The sequence below is a fragment of the Pelodiscus sinensis genome, chromosome 2, assembly GCF_052426305.1.
Source record: "Pelodiscus sinensis isolate ZL-2025 chromosome 2, ASM5242630v1, whole genome shotgun sequence".
Lineage (NCBI taxonomy): Eukaryota > Metazoa > Chordata > Testudines > Trionychidae > Pelodiscus > Pelodiscus sinensis.
This window is the reverse complement of record NC_143053.1, coordinates 172,447,335-172,469,172: the sequence shown is the minus strand read 5'-3', so window position 1 is coordinate 172,469,172 and position 21,838 is coordinate 172,447,335. Positions and strand designations below refer to the sequence as shown.

At 46.6% G+C, this 21,838-nt stretch overlaps 2 long non-coding RNA genes across 4 annotated transcripts in view; one reads left to right on the top strand and one right to left on the bottom strand.

The window, feature by feature from the left end:
• LOC112546245 (uncharacterized) overlaps positions 1-19,371 on the bottom strand; it is an 89,013-nt gene extending 69,642 nt beyond the window's left edge. Inside the window, exons 1-2 of one of the 3 annotated variants that reach the window (XR_012901883.2) lie at positions 19,264-19,371; positions 5,001-5,062 (exon numbers count right to left, since the gene is read on the bottom strand). This is a non-coding gene — a long non-coding RNA (uncharacterized LOC112546245). Of the gene's footprint in view, positions 1-5,000; positions 5,063-11,180; positions 11,382-19,263 lie in introns of those variants that run through there. The other 2 variants (XR_012901881.2, XR_012901882.2) reach the window with 2 other exon arrangements.
• LOC112546246 (uncharacterized) lies at positions 11,465-12,630 on the top strand. Its single transcript, XR_003089894.3, has 3 exons — positions 11,465-11,555; positions 11,748-11,843; positions 12,505-12,630. It is a non-coding gene; the product is annotated as an uncharacterized LOC112546246 (long non-coding RNA).
• Positions 19,372-21,838: the final 2,467 nt, after the last annotated feature.

Here is a 21,838-nt window from a genome sequence, read left to right as displayed (position 1 = left end):
TGATGTTTAAATGTAGTTTCTTAGTGTTTTCCATTTTGGTATCTGGCCAACTGCCAGTTTTCTTTTTTCACATCCGAATGTTTAGTTCACACCCTGTGTTTGCTGATTCAATATTATGCAAATTTCTCCTAGAACAGTTTCTGCGTAATCCCAAGTAGGGTGGCCCAGGTGTTTGGTTTTGGACCAGAAAGTCCAGATGAAAAGGGAGCCTGATGGTGTCCAGTCAGATCTACTGACTGGACACCCGAAGCCAAGTTACTGGAATACAAGGGAGGGGCTCCTCCCATGTCATCTTCAGTAGAAGATAGACATGTCTGGTTCTGGAATAAGAAAGCTGTTCCAAAATAGCCTACAGATAGGCCACAATGCAATTCTAATCAACACAGAACCATGAGGTTCTCCAGGATTAAGGAAGTTCCATAATTCAGAAACTAGTCCCTATCCATTTCTATTGCATCTGTCACCACAGTATCTACACTCCGATCATTTCTGTTGCAATCCCTGGTCGAACTGGGCAAGCCATAAAACCTGAGAGCAGAGCCAAACCCAAGGTCTGCTTCACCTCTACGTGCTCAAACATCAGCCAGCACTTCAAAGCTAGCTCTAGGCATGTAAAATGCACTGAGACATATGAACATATGCCAAGGAATAATGCCAGTAATTATTTTCACTGGCTTGGTCCTCCTTGGCTTGACTACATCTGTTGGCCCAGAAACAAATCAGAGCCAGGCAATGAACTGCCCCGCCTTTAGTGGCTCCATTGCACAGCCAACTCATCTCACTGCATATCTGCTTTGACTTCGTGGGGCCAGGGTCTATGTCTGTAGTGACCACACACATCACAGTGCCACAGCAGATGCGGCCAGTACTTTTTTAGTACCCTCCTAACCCATTCTGGAGACTTGCAAGATTGGGGGAAGAAAACTAGAATTTCAGACCAAACAGTAAAACCTAAAAGAAAAGAAAAATAATCCCAAGACTGGAGTATTTAGCTGGTAGTCACAATTCTCCCTTTCATATTTCCATTACCCTGGCTTGTTTCTCTTCCCTTAGCTTAGTCAGTTAATCTTATCTGTTGCTATCTGCTGTGTCATTAACAGACTGGTACCTGGTGGTTTAAAAACCTGCGCATCTTGCTGGTCTAGTGCTTCAGAAAGGTTTAGATTTAAAAGACTATGGACATCTGGGTTGAATTCCACAAACATCTTCCCATAACCTGAGTAGAGAAGAGCAGTCGCATATTGGATAAAGCTGGCGTCTGAAAGTTTAGAGATTCTTGGGTAGTAGCTTAGTAAGATTTAACTTTTGCGTTTTGACTGTTACTTTCACGGAACCTGTTGACTTCTGGGCTTATGCTTTATGATTTCCTGGATATTTCTTTCCCTCTTTGCTACTGCTATGTGCCTGCCAGTGAACAGCTTTTGCTACAGATCTGACATCAGTTTCTCCAAATATACCTCCCTTTCCCTTAATCTCCACCCATAAGTAGTATGCATTTAAACCTAAAAGGATCAAAATCTTCCTTAGTGCCATTTTCTAAAAGCCACTTGCTTCTGCATTAAAAATATGCTGCCCTTTAAATGACATTGCCAGCCAGTCCCTGCTAGTGTGGCAACCTTGGCCTGGACCATGCTGCTCTTGCTGGGTTTTGTCAAGTCTCCTCTCTCTTCTGGGCCAACTTTAAGTTTCTGTTCCTGTGATGAACTCTTAGGCTGTGTCCAGACTCAAGGGTTTTTTCGAAAAAAGTAGCCTTTTTTCGAAAAAACTTCACTTGTGTCTAGACTACAGCCGCGTTCTTTCGAAATTAAATTGAAAGAACGCGTATTTTCTTTCGACGGCAGTAAAGCTAATTTCACGAGGAAGAACGCCTTTTTTCGAAAAACAGGGCGTTTTTGAAAGAGAGCATCCAGACTGCCTGGGTGCTTTCTTTTGAAAAAGCGGCTTGCTTTTTCGAAAGTACTGGTTGCAGTCTAGATGCTCTTTTTCGAAAGATTCTTTCGAAAAAGCCTCTTTCGAAAGAGGTGTGGGTAGTGTTGTGTGACTAGTTCTTGTGGAGAGTGATTACTGAAACAGAGGCAATGGTCTCAGTCAGTGTTCTGGTGGGTACAAAGAGCATAGTGTGGACCAGATAGACACAGACACTCAAGAGGGAACTATGGGGCCTTGCAGATGCCATAGGATCAAGATGTGTGAACGACAAGATAGCCCAAGAGGAAGCGCTGAAGGGATAGTGAGAGAAGGAGGCACCGTGCTTCCAGAAGCTCCTTAATGGCCAGAAAGAGACAGCCTGCTCCACTGGCTGGTTCAGAATGTATGCTTGTGAGTCAAGGCCCGCCTCCTTCCTGCTCCCTTTTGACTGGCCAGCCCCTCAGGAAACACTGTCAGGGAATTAACTGTGCCTCCTCTCAGCATGCAGGGTATAAGGCGGCAGCATCCTTCTCCTATCCCATTGGTCACTTACACCAGGAGCAGGCAGCATCTAGGCCTTTGTATTTTTGAAGTGTGTCAATTTTCTCTCGTCTATGAATACTGGAAGTGGCTAACATTGTCCATCTACAAGTCTCCCTGTTTACCAGATCTGTGAACAGCAAGAGGTAGAACACACAGGATGGTTCAGAACAGCCCCATTGTGCTAGGTACTGCACAAATATAGAGGAATGGACAGTCAGAACCTAAAGAACTTACAATCTCTAAATAAACAAATCAGAGAAAAAGTAGGAAGGAAAACAACAGGCCACAAAAACTAAGAGCTTTGCCCGAGGTCACAAAGTAGGTCAATGGCATTACCATTTCTGACTCATGGGTTAGTGCCCTAACCACTAGATGACACTGCCTCCCTATGCTGAAAAATGTACTGGGGGGTAACCTTTTAAAAAATGGAGAAAGAACAAAAAAGAACTTGGCCCTAAGAGGGTAATATTCATCTTAATGGCGTATCTTTCCAATAAGGTAATGAGTTGTTTTATTTTTTTTAAACAAAGGCTGAGAGGAATTTGCAGTGTTTGCTCTGAAATGACTTTTTTCCAGAGCTCATGTCAGCATATTTTAAGCAAGAAAAAAAATACTTTCCACTTATTCAGCTAAATATATATATTTATTTACTCTGCTTAGCACGGCCAGGCCGGCAAGGGCAAATGTTCAGCATGCTGTCTGGGGAATCAGGCATGCAGCCCTTATTACAGCTAACAGGCGATCTGGTACTTGGTATTTGCTCTCCCACCACTAACCTCTGCGTAAAATCAAATGCAAACATGGCACTCAAATATGGCATGAAACAGTCCGTTGAAAGTTCTCCTACTTTCTCTGGAACGGAAATAGTGCTTTGTGGTTAACAGCTTCGCCTTTAGCAAACACCCGCCGTGCTAAGGCTCTTCTCATTTCCACAAATCCTTGCTTTAAAATCCCCGAGGTCTGACTCTCGGGATACCAAGGAAACTCCAGTTCTGCAGGGAAATATTGCCATCTTGCTGCTAGTATCCACAAGAGTAAATGTCCATCTAATAGAAACTGAGGATGACAGGTGGCCTGCTAGAGAACAGCAACAATCTCCACTGCAAAAAATCTGCTGTCTTGGGGGTTTTCTCCCCATTGGTAAAAATCCTGGGTGCATGAAAGAAGGAAGGGGAAAGTCAACAATCCCTGTCCTTTTGTAACAGATCTAGGAGTAAACTACCAGTGCTTTTCTAGTTGGGCAAGACAACTTGCCTCATGCCCAGAGGAAAGCACGCTGTTTCCCCCTGAAGGAGTTACTCCCCTGCAGCACAAGTCAGTTCTAGGAGCACTTTGAAGAAAATTCTATCTATTGAATTTATTTTCTTTTTGCTCTGAGACAAACGGATCTTCAGTTTTACTTGTGGTGGACATTGCTACCTCAGGTGACAAGCAACAAAGACTTCCTAAAAGTATGCATTCCCTTGGGTAATAATATTTTAAGTCTGCTTTGGACCTCAGAGGTAGCATTCTGAATCTGGCTGTAGACTATCTACTGCCTCACAAGTTTAGACCAAGAGATAAGTGTAAAGATATTTACAAAGTAGACACAGAAATGTATCATAATCACAAATCCATTATTCCTTTTTTTCCTTGCGGCAGGTATTCTCCGGTTTTCTCCCTCCCCAAACCTTCAAAGGGTCTTCTTAATAGTGTTCCTCCCTGTAGCAAAGACAGCTGAATTCAGGTCCCTTCTAGAACCCAGCATCTTGAGCTAGTCAAGGAGGAGGCAACATGGCCAAGTAGATAGAGCACTGGACTGAGAGACTGGGACTGAGTTCTACCCTGGCACTTCCTAGACCTGTTATGGAGCCTTTGACAAATCACTTTGCCTCTCTGTGCCTCTGTTTCCCTTCACAACGCATGACTGACGCATTCAGCATTTAGACTTTACGCTCCTGAGGGACTGTCTTCTGGGTATGTCTACAGGGCAGCTGGAAGTGTGCTTCCCAGTATGGATAGACAGCTGTGTGCTCGTTCTGCTCAAGTTACGGTGCATTTACATTGCAGGACTTAACTCAAAATAAGCTACGCAAATTGAGCTACGTCAATTGCATATCTTATTTTGAAAAGCTTATTTCAAAATAGGGAGTGTCTACACAGCACTTATTTCGAAATACAGCACTCTTCCTCCAACTTACCTTACTCCCCGTACAATGAGGGTTACAGGAGTCGGAGTAAGAAGTCCTCCAGCTTGACAGTATTTTGACACTATTTCGAAATAACTGTCTGCTGTGTAGACGTGGACTAAGTTATTTCGGAATAGCGCTAGTTATTTCTAAATAGTGTTGCAGTGTAGACATACCCTAGAGTGCTAAAACAACCATGATCACATGGGCAGTGGCTCAAGCAAGCCACCTGAGTAAAAACCTACCTGGACCCCCCAAGCCACTATCCCGGTGAAACTGTGATTGAAAGCGCATTAGCTCAATCAGAGCTAGCATGTGTGTGGGAAGCATGCTGGGAAGCACACACCCCAACTGCAGCATATATGTATATACACACCCTACCTGTTTGTTTGTACAGTGCCTAGCACAACGGAACCTTGATGACAGTTGAGGCCTCTAGATTACTGCAACAAAAATAATAATAATTAGATTTCTAGTAAGGTGTTGCTTTTCACCCAATTTCCCCAGGTAGCTGCCTTTCTGGGAACAAGTCAGAGTACAGGGCTGGTACTATATTGGCAATATTGCCCAGTCAGCCATATGTAAATCCAAGCTTAGACAGCTTGCTGCATTGTACTGTGGAAAGATCTAAATACCATCATTTCAGGGAAGTATCTGCAATACACTTTTGGAAAAATTAGCAGTGGTGGCAGCCACAGTGTTCCGACTGAGAAAATCTTTCCTTTTGATGTCCTCTGAACCTTCCTCAGGCACATGACTCTGATCTAGCAGATGTACGCTTCCCTTCCAGGGTTTAACATATCTAGTGTGTTTGTTATTTGCTCCAAATAAAAAGACCCCAGCATTTAAGCAACATTGCATGAATGGGACACTGTCTTTCTGGTCAACTCAACAACCTATTCCTCTGGCTAGGACTTTTTAACATATAAAAATGAAAAAATATTTTTCCATTTTGGGGATTCCCTCCATCAAATTCATTCTTAGCACACGCCAAACAAGAGAATATTTTAAGCAGAACCCCATACCAGAAGTCACATTCCAGTGGTCTTGAGAAATCACTTTCTTGTGGTAGTTAACAGAATCCTACTCTCAGAGATGTAAAGAATTTTTTTCCTTTGCCATAGTTTTCAAAGTGGTTGAGATACTGTATGCTACAGAACTGATCTTATTTTAGATTCTGATGTACCTCATGAGCTGTAAATCTTTGTTCTTCAGCAACTTAATCCCTGGCTCTAATCTTTCATCTGCATGATAGAAGTGGTTTTGTGGGGCCAGGCTGAAGGCCAGAAAGAATACTGCAAAATGAAGATTTCCTCCAGCCCCACACTATATCTGATATTTCTCTCTCCCTGCAGTTGTCCTTGCTTGCTTTGATCTTCCTTACTTATCTCTGACTCTAAAGGACTTTCTTTTTCCTCCTCCTTTCTTCTCTCCCCCCTCTCCTTCATATTCATTGTGTTTTCTTCCTCTGTGTACAGAAGTTGCTGTATTCTTACTGTGAGAGAAGAGAGACAAACAACAGGGCTATGTCTACACCGGCATGATCTTGCGCCAGAGCTATGCAAATAAGGCTAAGCGTGGAATATCACTGAGCCTCATTTGCATATCTAATGAGCCACCATTTTGCAGAAGAGGCTCTTGTGCAAGAAGGAGCTGGCTACACTGCCCCTTCTTGCGCAAGAAAAACCCTCTTGCGCAATGCTGTTACACTGATTATTTTCAGGAATAATGGCATTGCGCAAGAGGGTTTTTCTTGCGCAAAAAGGGGCAGTGTAGACAGCTCCATCTTGTGCAAGAGCCTCTTTTGCAAAAATGGTGGCTCATTAGCTATTCAAATGAGGCTTTGCAATATTCCACGCTTAGCCTCATTTGCATCGCTCTGGCGCAAGATCGCGCCAGTGTAGACATAGCCCAGGAGTGTGAGGTTAGTAAACTGGATGCTCTGGAGACATTGAGTTCAATCAGTTAAATGCAGGAGAAGAAACTTCCCTCAGTAAAATGCAGTTGGTTTGCTTTGGTACTCTATTCATTCTATGTGCTGTCTGCTGTGTGGCCCCAGTCCAGCACAGCTTTTCAGCACCTGCTTAAACTTTAAGCACATGGCGTCCTACTGACTTGATTTCTCTGGGAGGCATAACAGAGTTGTGACTTGCTGTAGGGCTGTGGAGGGTTCTCTTTAGGAACACCTTCCTCAGTCGGCATACTTTGATCTCAGAGGGAAATCTTTGTTCTTCCTTTTCAATCTGCAAGCAGTTCACTTTAATACAACTGTTTCTCTCTCGTTCAGGGAGCACCCATTCAACAAAGGGCTCTTGAGGCTTTCTGCAGCCCAGGCCAAAAGAATACAAGGGGCTTGCCCCAGCCAGTCTCTCTCTTCTTCAAAAAAACAAACCTGTCTCAAAAAGTCAACCACTGCTGAACACTTCCTGTTTCAGATGCAAACACCTGCAGTGTCCTTCGACTTGATAGCCTCAAGCCCTTTCTTCAGGGGCCTCCTTATGGAGAAATGGGATTCCACCCATCACATCACTTCCTGAGCCTGTACCAACCTCTTCCTTACTCCTCCACAGATAAAAGTTTTATTCACCCAAGTTCACTGTGCTGGGGGAAGTCAGAACCGCTTTGTCAGTGTGCCTATTTGTGCTGTAGTACTTACATAGAGTAAGTCACAGGCTGTTATGGGACTTAATTTTTGTTTTTAAAGCACTTTCATCTGGGAATTTCAAAGGCACAGACATTAAAGTTTAAGCACTGGACGTAGCAGTGGATTTTCTGTCTCTTGAAGTCTTCTGATCAAGCAGGGGCGGATGAAAGTGCCACGGGGCCCAGGACAGCGAAATTTCGCGGGGCCCCTCCTTTCACACGGCGCATGTGCCGTGGTGCCACTGCGCATGCACAGGGCCTCGGGAAGCGCAGAGCCAGGGGCAGCCGCCCCGCTCGCCCTGCCCTAAATCCGCCGCTGTGATCAAGACTGGATGCATTTCTGGAAGATATGCTTTAGTCACACACAGGTTATTGGGCTCAGTACATGAATAACTGGATAAAATTGTCTGGCCTGCGTCATATAGGAAACGAGTCTAGATAATCTCATGGTCCCTCTTAGCTTTAAAATCTGTTAATCTAAGTGTGAGTAATATTAATAATAATTACCTTTTAACATAGGTTCTAGAGGTTGAACCCGTCTAGTCCAGCATTTACTGGTCTGGCAACACCTGTAGTCTGGCATGATTTCAATTAGCCAGATGTCTACTTATCATGGATATGGCCAAGGTTTCCATGGTCTCACAAAGTTTATTTTCAGACACCAGACCTGGTTCTTAGTGTTCTGTGCTGCTATTTAGCTCTAACTTACCCTTAAATGTCTTCTAAGAGCCCAGTAAGCAGTAGAAGAGTTGGTAATGCTGCTAGACAATATTGACCTCCCCAGTTCGGAAAATTGTTTGGTTCAGCAGCAGTCATGTCCTGAAGGCTCTGGACTAGAGAGGTTCAACCCGTAATGTTGTTGAAAGGTGAAATTTTGTGTTATAATAATGAGAAAAGCTATTTCACAAGAAATATTCTAATTTAATAAAACCAAAACATTTTTCATTTCTGATAAATATTTTGGGGTTTTTCATTAAAAAGGAAAATTTTTCATTTTTCATTAAAATTAATTTCTACAGGGTGTCTCATCTTCCTTATATAACTGTTATTTCTTAAACTTATTTGTCCATTGTATGGCCTGATTCTGTGTCGGGCTGAGTCCTTTTCTTCTTGTTGGCTTTAACAAGTTTTACCAACAGTGAGAACTGAGGTTATAAAGTCAATGAATCTTGTTAAGAAATAAGCATGAAATGTGAAAGCTTACTGCTAGTAGAATCTAGACTTAATACCCAATGTCTTTCTTCTGTTGCATCCTACCACTTGTCCATAAACAGTAACAGAAGAGATTAGATGCTGTGCACTTTGCTGTGCAGGGGCTTTTTGGATGAGACATTGACAGTTAAAGAAGTTCCTGTCTATTCAGAAAGGGTGGAACTCCTTACATGTTTTAACTTTTTTCATAATTAGCTTCTTCTGCCTCAGGCCGGGGCTAGCCTACAAACTTACATTGGTATAAATACATTGCTCAGGGGTGTGAAAAATCCACACCCTAGAACAAAGCAGTTATAGCCACCCAGTCCATGGTGTACACAGTGTTTGGTCAATGGGCAGGCTTCTCCCATCAACACCTTTCTCAGAGGTGACAGGAGAAGCTCTCTGTGCAGCATCTTCACTGAAGCACTACTACACTGATGCAGTTATTCCAGACCAGCTGGGCTGCTACAGATTTTTAAGTGTAGACAGAGGAGGGGGTGACAAAGCAGGCAACTGCACTAGGGCCCAACGATTCACACGACTAGAGCTTAAGGGTGGCTGGAGGCCATGCAGTATGATCCAAGCGGCACTGAGGGCTGCCCGTCCCTAGCTTCTCAGCCCCATCCCTTGCCCAGGTGCCCTGCAATTCTGTCACTCTCCCTAAGTGTAGACGTGCCCTGGGTTAACTGAAAACTATTAATCCCATCAAGTGCATCAGAGCCAGCCCTTGTCAGAATTAAGAGCAACTTCTGACTGTCTTCCTTTTTCCAGCCACCCACCAAAAACACAGGGTGTGGCACTGCTTAAACCTTCTCTAGTTGACTTCCACGTTTCCAGAGAGTCTTCCGGGTATTTCCTCAGGTAATTTTATTCCCAAGAGGGATCATATGGTGTTCAGAAAACACTCAGGCACAGGTCCACAAAGGGACTAAAGCCCCTAAGCCTCAGCCTTAGGCACCTAAATTCCAATATTAGGCACAACTGCCACAAAACTCCCACTTAACAGAGGCCTAACCCTGTAAATACCAAAACACACACTCTGCCTACATTTAAAAAGTTCCCTACCCCCTCAATTTCCTTCTGGACTTATGCACAGCTGCTTTACTCTATATCAGGGGTAGGCAATAAAATAGAGTGCTTTGCCAGGCCATCACCACCTCTGCAGGCACTGGCAATTGCAGCTCCCATTAGCTGTGGATCACTATTCCTGGCCAATGGGACCAGTGGGAAGTGGTATGGATTAGAACACCTCATGCAAGTGCCCCCATTTGGCCAAAAACAGGTTCTTGCACTGCCTTCAGCCTTTTGGCAAGTCAGCCGTCCAGCTGAGTCTCACAGGCTTGCGTGAAACCACTTCCGGGGTACACCTCTAACAGAGGCCCATCCTGGTGCCCTCTGTAGAGTGTGACTCTCAGTCCAGTTTAGTCTCTCAATCAGTTTCCCCACGTCATATAAGAGCAGTACTCCCAAGATTTCTCCTCCAGGAGTCCATGTCCTACACAGCTCCCCACTCTGAGCTGTCCTTGGTTCTGGCAGCCAGCCACCCCTGACATTCTCCAGTCCAGGTCTGGGCTGTAAGTGAATTGCTTCTAGTCCTGCAGCTCCTTTTGTTTGGTCCCTCCAGACCTCTGATTGGCTGGTTTCCTCCTAGTCACTCTAGCCTCCTGGAGGACTTCTCTATGGCCCTTTTGGCCTTAGAGGCTAGCCCCATGTCAGGAGCCCTCAAAATCCACAGGCTCCGGAGTTAATCCAGCCAGGAGGTAAGACTTGAGCCTTGTAGCTCTCCCATGGGGGCTAGAGCAGAGGAGGGCAGTAAAAAAAGGCAGCCTACCAGGGTTATTTCTCCCCTCCACCCTCTGCTGCCCTGCTGCCAGGTTGCCTGAGTGCACTAGCTCAGAGAGACATGCCATTAGAATTATCAGCACCTTGGTTTTCTCTTAAAAAGCCCCTTGCTCCGGCACAGAGAGGCCACAGGTGGACTATGGCTCACAGGAGCTCACAAAGTAAGGAAGTGCCCAATGGGTTCCCCCAGGATCTGTATTAGGCAGGGCTGTATTAGGCCTGAGATAGCCCTCTCTCCATCGAAGGCCCTACCCCATCCTTCAGTGATCCTGCTCTGCCCCCAGCATGCCAGCCAGGAGTGAGAGGCATGAATGGAATGCAAGTACTCTCCCCTCACTCCCTTAGGGTACGTCTACAATACATGCCTCTGTCGGCAGAGGCATGTAGATTTGTTTGTTCAGCAAAGGTAAATGAAGCCGCGATTTAAATGATCACGGCTTCATTTACATTTACATGGCTGCTGCGCTGAGCCGACAAACAGCTGATCAGCTGTTTGTCGGCTTGCCGCTAGTCTGGACGTTCCCCCTGTCGACATCAAAGCCCTTTGTCGGCAGCCCTGGTAAACCTCATTCCACGAGGAATAACGGGGCTGCCGACAAAGGGCTTTGATGTCGACAGGGGGAACGTCCAGACTAGCGGCGAGCCGACAAACAGCTGATCAGCTGTTTGTCGGCTCAGCGCGGCAGCCATGTAAATGTAAATGAAGCCGCGATCATTTAAATCGCGGCTTCATTTGCCTTTGCTGATCTGTCTAATCTACATGCCTCTGTCGACAGAGGCATGTAGTCTAGACACAGCCTTAGAGTCCAGGGCACAGGATGAAAAGCAAGCCACATCCCAGAGCACACAGCTGCTGCCCCCCCCACCTGCCCAAAATTCTACCTTTGGGTGCTGCTTCTCTGCAATAATTGTCTCTGCACAGATCCTGATTCTTTCAGATATTCCTTTTCTTCTCAAATACTTGCTCAATAATGACTCCAAACAATTATTACTCTGTAGTTTATTTGATTATTCTGATCAGTCAATGTGCCCAAAGGGGCTATCTAGGGGCAGGACATCAGTCTCACAAAGGATGGGTAGGTGAGCCAGTGACATCACAAAGGCTTGTTGCAGGACCTCAGTCTATTGGAGAAACATGGTGGCGAGGTGGTGACCTCACAGAGACACTGACATCAGCCAAGCAGGACACAGGTGCAAGGCAGAGGCAACCTCAGAACAAACCCCCCTTATGGCTTAGTGGGAGGCCGTTCCAAAGAGGTGGGGCTGGAATTGCTCCAAGACTGAGCCCCTCTGCTGGTGACATAGATCGCCATACATCTGAAAGAATGGCCCTTCTCAGCCTCCCACTTCTCAGAAGCTTAATGCTGATTGGCCGAGTAGTGGGCTATTGCCAGAGAGAAGTTTTCCCAATTTCCCAGTGGTGACCCATGGCTGTCTCTCCCTTTTCAGGCTCTTCAAAAAGCCTTGTCTGACCTCAGGCATACCAGGCTGGGGAACCTGCTGGCAGAGTCCCCAGACACAGAGAGTTTCCAAAACATCTTGGAGGTAAGTATGGTCAGGAGGAGCAGGGGGCAGTTTTACTTTAGCGCTGGAGAGAACTGAAAAAGAGACAGGAAATCCAATTTCCAGTCTGTCTTCCTAGCCTGCACCCCAGTGGGCCTTCCTTGGTCAGGACAGTGCTGTTAGGCCCTTCTTCCTCCAGGGACAGAGGAAGGAGATGGAACTTCAAGTCAGTACCCTGGCTGGCAGTGAGCCTCAAATCTCCTGTCCACCAGCCCACCTCCCCCATTCCTGCCATGAGATCCAGGAGATTGTGCTCACAGAAGTGTCACAGATTCCTTCTTAGAGAACCAGCTGTGCCAAAAGGAAGCATGGAGATTTGAGTGGGAGATGGGGAGAATTGTCCCCTCAGTCGCTCCCTTCCTCTTAGCAAAGGCTTGCAAGCCAGCGAGGGGCAAGGGGTCTGTCTCCATCCTGATGAGCTGTTCATGGATCAGGGGTCTAGAAAGGATGGGAACAGCCCAGACACAGAACATTGTCCCAGTCTAGAGAGACAAATTGTGACAATTCTCTTCTCAAACACCATGATCAATGAATCAGCTATTCCACCCAGAGCACAATATCTCAGCCCTGGGGATAAAGGTTGGTTCATTTACACAATATGCACACCAGTCTATTAATCCTAATCTGCCTCCTTCCACCACAGTGTGTCAACTTCTGCCTCATGTCCAGAGTGTCCCAGGAGGGAGCCAACACCACAAGGAGCAGCCAGAGACCTGTTCTGATTCACCATCCCTCTCCCTGAATTTGAAATAAGTGACCTCTGACCCCAGATTCCTGACACCAGTCCTTGAGCAGGCTGGGATCTGATAGGCTGTAGGACCTGCAGCTGCTGGGGCTCTGGGTTGGGAGTGCCTTCCTATGGGGAACAGAGTCAGAGAAGGGAATTAGGTAGACCTGAGTCAAGTTCATCTTTTCCAGGGTCAGTGGAGAGCCTGGGACTTTAAGGGGATCATGTTCCAACCCATGCTCCAGCCAGGTTCATTCCTGGCCTTGGGTTCCTTCTTGTCCTCCTGGGGCAGCTGAGGGCCTTGCCTACATCCCTTCACTCCAGGATCCCTTGAAGCCAGAAGGAGCTGAGGGTCTAGCTCTAGCTCCCCTCCCTGCCCCCAGTGTCTCCAGCAGAGGGACTTGGGGGAGGAAGATTCCTGGTCCAGGGGAGATTGGGAGTTGACAGTAGAATGCTGATGGAGCCCCCTCTTCTTCCCTTCCATTGGCACTCAGCACAGTTCCCCTCGCTAGAGAACTTGGTGGCTCCATCAGTGACCCAGCCGAGGACACTGGCAGCCTGGCCAGGGAGGGGCTTTGCTGGTTCTACAAACTGCTGTTACACCAGCGGTAAAGAAACCCAGTTGAGAAGTGGAGCCCAATAGAAAAGTGACACTGACAGAAGCCAGGCAACGTGATCCATGAAGAAATGGTCCAGCTCCCATCTGAGACAGTCCCCCACCGAGTAATGGGAGCCCTGTTGAAACTCACCAAGTCCTCTGAGACTGGCCCCAGCTGGAGGATGAATCTGTCTCTCTTCTTCTCTTCCTACTCCATTCAGGATCAAACCTCACTCCCCTCCCACCTTACCCCCGGCACCAAGGATACTCCACCCACCATAGGGAGCATTGCTATTCGGTGGGGCCAGAGATGCAACCCAATGGGAATGGAAGGATACAGCCACCAAAGCTAAACAGAGAAATCTGACGAGAAGCTGCTAAGGAACATAGGGAGATGGAGAAAATAGAGGGAGGCACTCCTCCCACAATGTGGTGGGGGGTGCCTGGCACTGGTGGTCACTAGAGAGGAATATAAGTCCATCTCAGGGTACCTGTTGCTATTAAGCCTCATTCCAGGAGGCATCTAAGTCTCTCACATACCCTTGTTCTCTTGAGACAGGAAGACATCACAGTCACAATGATGTGCCAGCTCCACTCCATCTGATCCTGTCCCCAGGTGCCTGAGGGTCTGTGCCTTTTAGGGTACCTCTGATGACATTTAGAGCCCCCCCCCCACTCGGCCCCCTGCTCCTCATTCACTATTTATCCACAGAGCAGCTTCATCTGAAAGACTAAGGGAACCCTCCCCCCCCATCAGAATAACCGTTGCCCCATGGTTAGAGCACTCACCTGAGAGGTGTATGCCACTTCTGTTCACAATCCTTCTTCCTGTTAGGAAAAGGGGGAATTGAAAATGGGTTTCCTACATCCCAGGGGAATGTGCCAACTGCTGGGAGGTAAGCTATATGATGGACATCACTTCCTCCTCCAGTCTCTGCTGCTGATTTGTGGGGAGTGAGGCAGGCACTGAACACTTGCTTGCACAAAATGGCTTCAGCGCCTAAGCTGCCCAACTGCAGGAGATGGAGTCCCAGTTCTGAGTCACTACCAGAGACAGGCAGCTCTCTGCACTCAGCACTTAGGCCTGCTCTGCACTACAGAGTTAGGGAGACATAAAGCAGTTTATATTGATCTAACTGTGGAAGTATCTCAGGGTGAAAGTAGATGCCAGGATTTACTGGTTCTCCCTGCTCCAGGCCCAGCATTTTTGGCAAGTGGGGGCAGCTCTGGATCCCTAGAAGGGACTTACCTCCTCAGCTAGTCCCTCATGGCTGGCAGCCAGAAACTGCAGCAGCCGGGAGCCCTTGGCCCTTTTTAATCACCAGGCCCTTTTGCTCCCCTTCACCCTCCATCAGCAGCCCTGTGGTAGGGTTTGGACCTATAGCAGGGCCACGGACAGTGGAGGAGCAAAAAGGGCAGCATTTTAACATCAGTTGTATCTAGTCTGGCATTGGTGACCAATTTTTACCGGTCCCTCGCACCAACCCTCTTTAGTAGCTACACTAAAATTTTGCTCATACCTGCCTCTCTGCACAAATGTATTAACTCCACTTCCACAAGAGGCAGAGAGTCAATGTAGTTAGTTCAACACAGTGTCAGTGTAGACACTGAGTTTCATACATCGACTGTTGCTGTCTTTCAGAAGCTAACCCACACTGACAATTAAAGTCATTGAGAGCTCTTCTGGTCAGGACATGCATCCTGGACACAAGGAGCAAGAGGACAAGTGCAAGTGAGGTAATTACTGAGGCTGCTATATGCCAACCTAAATTAAGTCAACTTAATTTGGCAGCATAGCCAGTCCTTAGGCACCTATCTCAGTGAAAGGGCAAGGCTTACACACACCCCTCTTGTCAGCATCCCTCATTCACTAATTTAGAAACCTCCCTATCTAGTATGCTTGCTTTTGTGAATCCCATTTTTGGCACTTCTCTCCCCTATATCTATACACCAAACCCTACCGCAGGCTTTGTAGATCCTATTTTTGTTCCAGTGATTTTCTAAGCACCTTAAAGTTAGACATCACAATTCCTAGGTCCCTTTATAGATTCAGGTCTCAGAGCCCCAGAGTTTGACAGCAGCCTACTTCTTTCAGTATCTGAGCCTAAGTGATCAGCACGACATAGCATGAACCTTGTATGTAAGGTAGAAAACCCCTTTCCAACCGGTTGTTCTCCAAGCATCTTAAAGGTACAACTCCCCACAAGAAAGATCCCATGACTTTTTTCATAAAAGCAAAGGATTGCCCACTCTTTGACCAAGGTTTCTCTCCTGAAACTCATGAGGATCATGCAGTGCCCTAGCTGTTGCTTGGGTGCCACTCATCCAAGGGACAGCCAGCTGTATTGTAGTGGTGGACAAAATCATTCCTGCCTGAACACAAGGCCCCACCCTGCATACCGTCACCATAAAGCTTCATTTCAGGAAAGCATCCCCATTCAACAGAGCTCTTGAGGTCAAGCCCAAGGGCTTTCTTAGATCAGAGTGCTAGTGCTCACCACCATGAGCTGTCTGACTGAAGTCAATGGGAATACTCACAGGACTAAACTCTACATTTGGCAGGGACATTAGGTCTATAGGACCTCAGTTCAGCAAGATGAATCCTGAGCTAACATCACTGATTTTAAAAATCTCAGCTAGGATTAGTAAAATAAAATAATCTCCTTAAAAATAATAGCTGACTTCTGAGTCCTCTAGAATCTGGACTAAATAGAAACAATAGCTAGCAAGCACCTCTGCCCATGGCATACATCATGGGTTATTCTATTTCTGAGGCATGCATAATGCCTTTCCTGGTACTATATTATTACAACCAGAAGTCACAAGTGAGATATTCATTCTGCTCAATCTATTGATTTCCTCAGCACAGTATATGGTGAAGGACATTCCAAACTGCAGATTGTGTGTGTTTTAAGGGAAGTGTGGGCCTAAAAAGGTCAAAAAAGTAATTGGGAGGTAATACAATTGTGTGAGATTATATTAAAGCCTAGAGTTATTTCGTTTATTACATTTTGTTGTGAGCCACTGAACTGACTATCTATCTAGGTTGAAGTTGATTCAGTTAAGTTTAGGAATACATAGACAATGAACATTTCAATACTATCTTTGGCGCCTGTTACCTAGGTCAGAGTTCAAATCACTCTGACTTTAAAAGCCCAGATATACTTGGCAAAGCCATGTCAAGTAAAAAAAAAAAAAAAAATACACATAAGAGCTGGCATGGCACCCAACCTACTATTACAACATAGAGCTTCTTTGGAAAAAATATCAATTTTCAAATGAATCAACTGAATAAGTTATTAGGAGTCTGGCTTAACACCCAATATTATCTTCACTAGATTTCATTTAATGCTCGGGTATTTTTCATTCCACTTATCAGCATTTCAGTTAAGGATCTCGTCCTTGGTTCCTGGTGCAAAATATTCTCAATGAAAACCAAAAAGAGATACAACATGTCTGATTTTAAACTCCACTGCACACTTGAAAATCAGCCCTAGTTCATGTAATATGTTCAAATATTAATTTTCAATGAACTTGGATCCACTTTTGAGCAAATCTCAGCCAAGTTTGGAGCAAATCTGCAATGATTTATGGTTTCATGTCAAAACTAGCTATTACTCGTGGTTTTGCATGCTCTCCAAGAAAAAACAGGAAAAGCTTGGTTGTCTCATCTGAGTTTGGTTTTTTAGTATGAGATTTGTTTGAAAAAAGACAAGTCCAGGGAGTGAAAAACCATGCAAATCAAAACAATAGAGTTTCATTCAGTTCTAGCATTAATCTCAAACCAATAAAGGAACTGGTGTTGATTCACAGCTACCAGGCCTTTTTTTTTCAGTGGCCTCTGCAGCTTTCATTTTGTGATGGGTTGGACCCCACTATCAGGTGCCACCAAAGGTGTCGGAATCCCTACCAGCCTGAGTTTCCCTTGCCCTGAGCTGCTGCGTCAGGCCTTCGAACCCCTTTCCAGCACACACCCAGGCAAGATCCTACACAGCTATAGACACAGACTACAGTCAGATTTGTGTGAAAGGGTTCAGTTCGGGGATTTACCCAGCACACCGGTGCACATGCCAACTGGAGTGTGAACCCAAAATAATATTGTTTTGGGCTGTACAGACAGGGCTGCACAATGCAAACTCATAAAAATTCACCCCCTTCCTCAATGTAGAGGGATATATACACAGTTTTTTGCTCTCCCCATTCAGATGTGAATTGCACAAACTGGGTTTTGAAATAAACAAGAAATAAGTTTGTTAACTACAAAAGATCAAATGTGGGGGTATGTCTACACTACCCTCATAGTTCGAACTAGGAGGGTAATGTAGGCATACCGCACTTGCAAATGAAGCCCGGGATTTGAATTTCCCGGGCTTCATTTGCATAGGCGGGGAGCCGCCATTTTTAAAACCCCGCTGGTTCAAACCCCGTGCAGCGCGGCTACACGGGGCACGAACTAGGTAGTTCGAACTAGGCTTCCTAGTTCGAACTACCGTTACTCCTCATTTCACGAGGAGTAACGGTAGTTAGAACTAGGAAGCCTAGTTCGAACTACCTAGTTCGTGCCCTGTGTAGCCGCGCTGCACGGGGTTTGAACCAGCGGGGTTTTAAAAATGGCGGCTCCCCGCCTATGCAAATGAAGCCCGGGAAATTCAAATCCCGGGCTTCATTTGCAAGTGCGGTATGCCTACATTACCCCGCTAGTTCGAACTAGCGGGGTAGTGTAGACATACCCTAAGTGATTATAAGGGAGAGCAAACTGAACAAAGCAGGTTATCTTAGTAAATAAACAAAACCCACAAACTAAGCTTAGCACGCTAGATAATAGGGATGTAAAAGCCTGCTTAATTGGCTAACCGGTTAAACGTATTGTTTAACCAGTGAACTGATTAAAGGGGGGGGGTGCGGGGCAGGAGCTGCTGTAACATCCTATTTCAGTAGCACGTACATAACCAAATCTCATAACTTCACACACAATGCAATGAGCTGTAAATACCTATCAGATCAAGACTTTTAGAATGATACCTCACAAGACAACATATCCTAATTGCACAGCAGTGACGAATATGGGGGTGTCACAAGCTTACATTGCAGTCCATTTCTTTTTATTTACTAGGCCCCATCTACATTAGGTGAAAATGCAATACAACAAACCATTTATTGGAATGGCTGAAGCTTGCAACATCTGTATAGAGTCCTGCATTCACACATCTCCTTCTTGGGTGTTTTACATGCCCTAAGTCTGTTATTTGGCTGGAATTCCTTCAGACGAGCTCTTCTGCCCTTGTGTAGCTGAAATCACTGTGCTATGCGACAGCTGATCCTCAGAGTGAGCAGGAAAAGAAGAGCTGTTCCTGGGCTGGTTCATCTTATTTCCAAGCTTATGTGAGATGCCGCATTGTTTCAATGTGAACTCTCCCTACAGAGACACTCCCCACTCTGGTCCATTTTTCTCAGGGGTAGACAGTCCTGCCTCTGTTAAGAGCTTTCCTGCTGGTATGTATGCAATGCCCACTGTTTGTGGCAAGCAGTCAGATTATACAACTGATCATCAGCATTGACTTGTGGGAAAGCAGAACTCCTGTGTCTGTTATTTCTGATACTATCTGCTCCAAATGAAAGCCTCTGAGTTGCAAACTGCATAATGAGTGCAGTACTAAGCAGTACTTTAACTAGCTGTGTTCCCTCCCTCTGGGGAATTTGGTACTGACCCCTGTTGGCAGATAGGATACTGGGCTAGATGGACCTTTGGCCTGACCCAGTATGGCCATTCTCATCTTCTTATGGATCACCAGGTGCTAATGGTCTGGTACAATAACTGTCCAACAGTAATTTTATGAAGTTGAGAACTTATATTACCATCTCTACAGAGTAGTCCAGTTTACTTTGATTCAGATTCATTCAGTTATCACTAGGCAGTACTTTCCCATTTCAATTATACATTTCCATAGCAACCAAGGCCAAGGGCTTATCTTGGAGATTCCCCTATGTTATAAAGTATGCGTAAAAGAAGAAGTGACATTATTACATTTAGCTAACGTGGCCTCAGCGTTGTTTTAGTTAGAAACTAGCAGACTTACCAAGAGTTGCCCAGGTCCTTTAGGACAGGGGGCTGGCAGTGGGTGGGGTTTGCAGAACTCAGGAGATGGCCTTGGGGATGTGGAGGGGAGGATGCAGGAGGCTGGGGATAGAGGTGGATTTGAGTGAGGACTGGGGAGCGAGAAAAGATTCAGGGCAGGGGTCCCATCTAGCATGGATCTTTTTTCTCCTCCCAGCAGCCTGGGATGTTCTCTCCCATCAGCCCGCTCACATGCCCCTGCAGCAACCAGAGGCTGTCCCTTCCCCCCCCCCCTCCTGCCCCTGCTGCCAGGGGCCTTTTTTCTCCCCCCCCCCCCCCCAGCAGTGCAGCCAAGAGCCACGGTGGGGGGGAATGGTTTGGGGCAGAGGGGCTACTTACTCAGTGCACTGGCAGGCAAAATGGCAGAGACCTAGCCCTGCTGGCCCCTCCCTTGGTGACACAGTTGCCACAGGCTAGCTACCCCCAGCAGTCTCACTCATATCATGTCCCTCTTAACAGCAGCTCCTCCCTTTGCATGTTATGGAAAACTGTCCTTTTTCTAGGGCTTCCGGTTGCCCTGGCACAACCAAACCCTGACCTTGCTTTAAGTTATCAAAAGGGGAAGTTGCACACCAAGGGTGTGTCTAGACTACATGCCTCCTTCGACGGAGGCATGTAGATTAGCCAGATCGGAAGAGGGAAATGAAGCCGCGATTAAAATAATCGCGGCTTCATTTAAATTTAAATGGCTGCCCCGATCTGCCGATCAGCTGTTTGTCGGCAGATCGGGGGAGTCTGGACGCGATGCCCCGACAAAGAAGCCTTTCTTCATCGACACAGGTAAGCCTCGTGAAACCAGGCTTACCTGTGTCGATGAAGAAAGGCTTCTTTGTCGGGGCATCGCGTCCAGACTCCCCCGATCTGCCGACAAACAGCTGATCGGCAGATCGGGGCAGCCATTTAAATTTAAATGAAGCCGCGATTATTTTAATCGCGGCTTCATTTCCCTCTTCCGATCTGGCTAATCTACATGCCTCCGTCGAAGGAGGCATGTAGTCTAGACACACCCCAAATCTGGTGACCCTAGCTCTTACTATTTAGGAGTTCTTGAACAAATGGACTCAGACAGACAGACACACAGACACACTCTAATATACAATGAGACACATAAGATAAGGAATAGTCCCAGCAAGTGTTACTCCACATACATACAAAGCTCACCAAGACTCATATAACAAAACCAGGCTTCATGTGATGAGGTCACTCATCACCCACGAGCCAGAAGTAAAATATTGCTGACAATATCTGCAACAGCAACAACAAACATGTTAACCTCCTATTCTTTACCAGGCTGGTGATTTACAAGACCACTGATTTACAAGACATTTTAATCATTGCCACACACAGAGATCAACCCCATGTTTAGATCTGTGCCAAAGCTGAGCACCAATACCTGAAGAAGGAGTCTCAGTTCCTTGCACAATGGGAGGTCAAAACCAAATTAAACTGGGGCTGTAGTTCAATAAACAAAGCTGGGTTGTTCTAGAGATAAAGACTATTGAACTGAAATTCCAACATTGCTCACTACAATTAACTTACCATGCATAATGTTGCACAACCAAACACTAGATGTGAGCTCTCTGAACCTCAAAGGTGAACTACAGGCAGTCCCCGGGTTACGTACAAGATAGGGACTGTGGGTTTGTTCTTAAGTTGAATCTGTATGTAAGTCGGAACTGGCGTCCAGATTCAGCCGCTGCTGAAACTGATCAGTTTCAACAGCGGCTGAATCTGGACACCAGTTCTGACTTACATACAGATTCAACTTAAGAACCCCAGGCATCCCCAAGTCAGCTGCTGCTGAAACTGATCAGCGGCTGATTCCAGGAAGCCCGGGGCAGGGGCTTCCTGTAGTCAGCCACTGGTCAGTTTCAGCAGCGGCTGACTTGGGGACGCCTCGGGCAGAGCAGCTGGGGTGCTGCTGGGTTGGTCCAGTAGCGCCGCCGCTCCTCGGCGCTACTGGACCAACCCAGCAGCACCCAAGCTGCTCTGCCCCAGGCGTCCTGATTCAGCCGCTGCTGAATCTGACCAGCAGTGGCTGAATCAGGACGCCTGGGGCAGAGCAACTGGGGTGCTGCCCGGTTGGTCCAGTAGCACCCAGAGCGGCGCTACGGGACCAACTAGCAGCGCCCCAGCTGCTGTACCACAGGTGTCCGGAGCAAAGCCACAGAGCACGGGGGCAGCGGGACAGCCCAGACGCACCGTGGCTGTCCTGCTGCCCTCGGGCTCCGTGGCTTTGCTCTGCTTTGCTCCCCGTCCTCCTGGTCTGCAGACCAGGGGGACGGGGACGGGGGCAAAGCAGAGCCAAGCCGTGGAGCGCGTGGCCAGCGGACAGCCCTGTCCGCTGCCCACGTGTTCCACCGCTTTGCTTCCTCTCCCTGGTCTGCTGGAGACCAGGGAGAGGAACAGCCCCATTTGTAACTGCGGATCCGACATAAGTCGGATCCGCGTAACTCAGGGACTGCCTGTACATGCAAACTCACATCCACATCAATATTTTGCAACTGGTTCTACCTTTACAGTAGGCTGGACCAAAA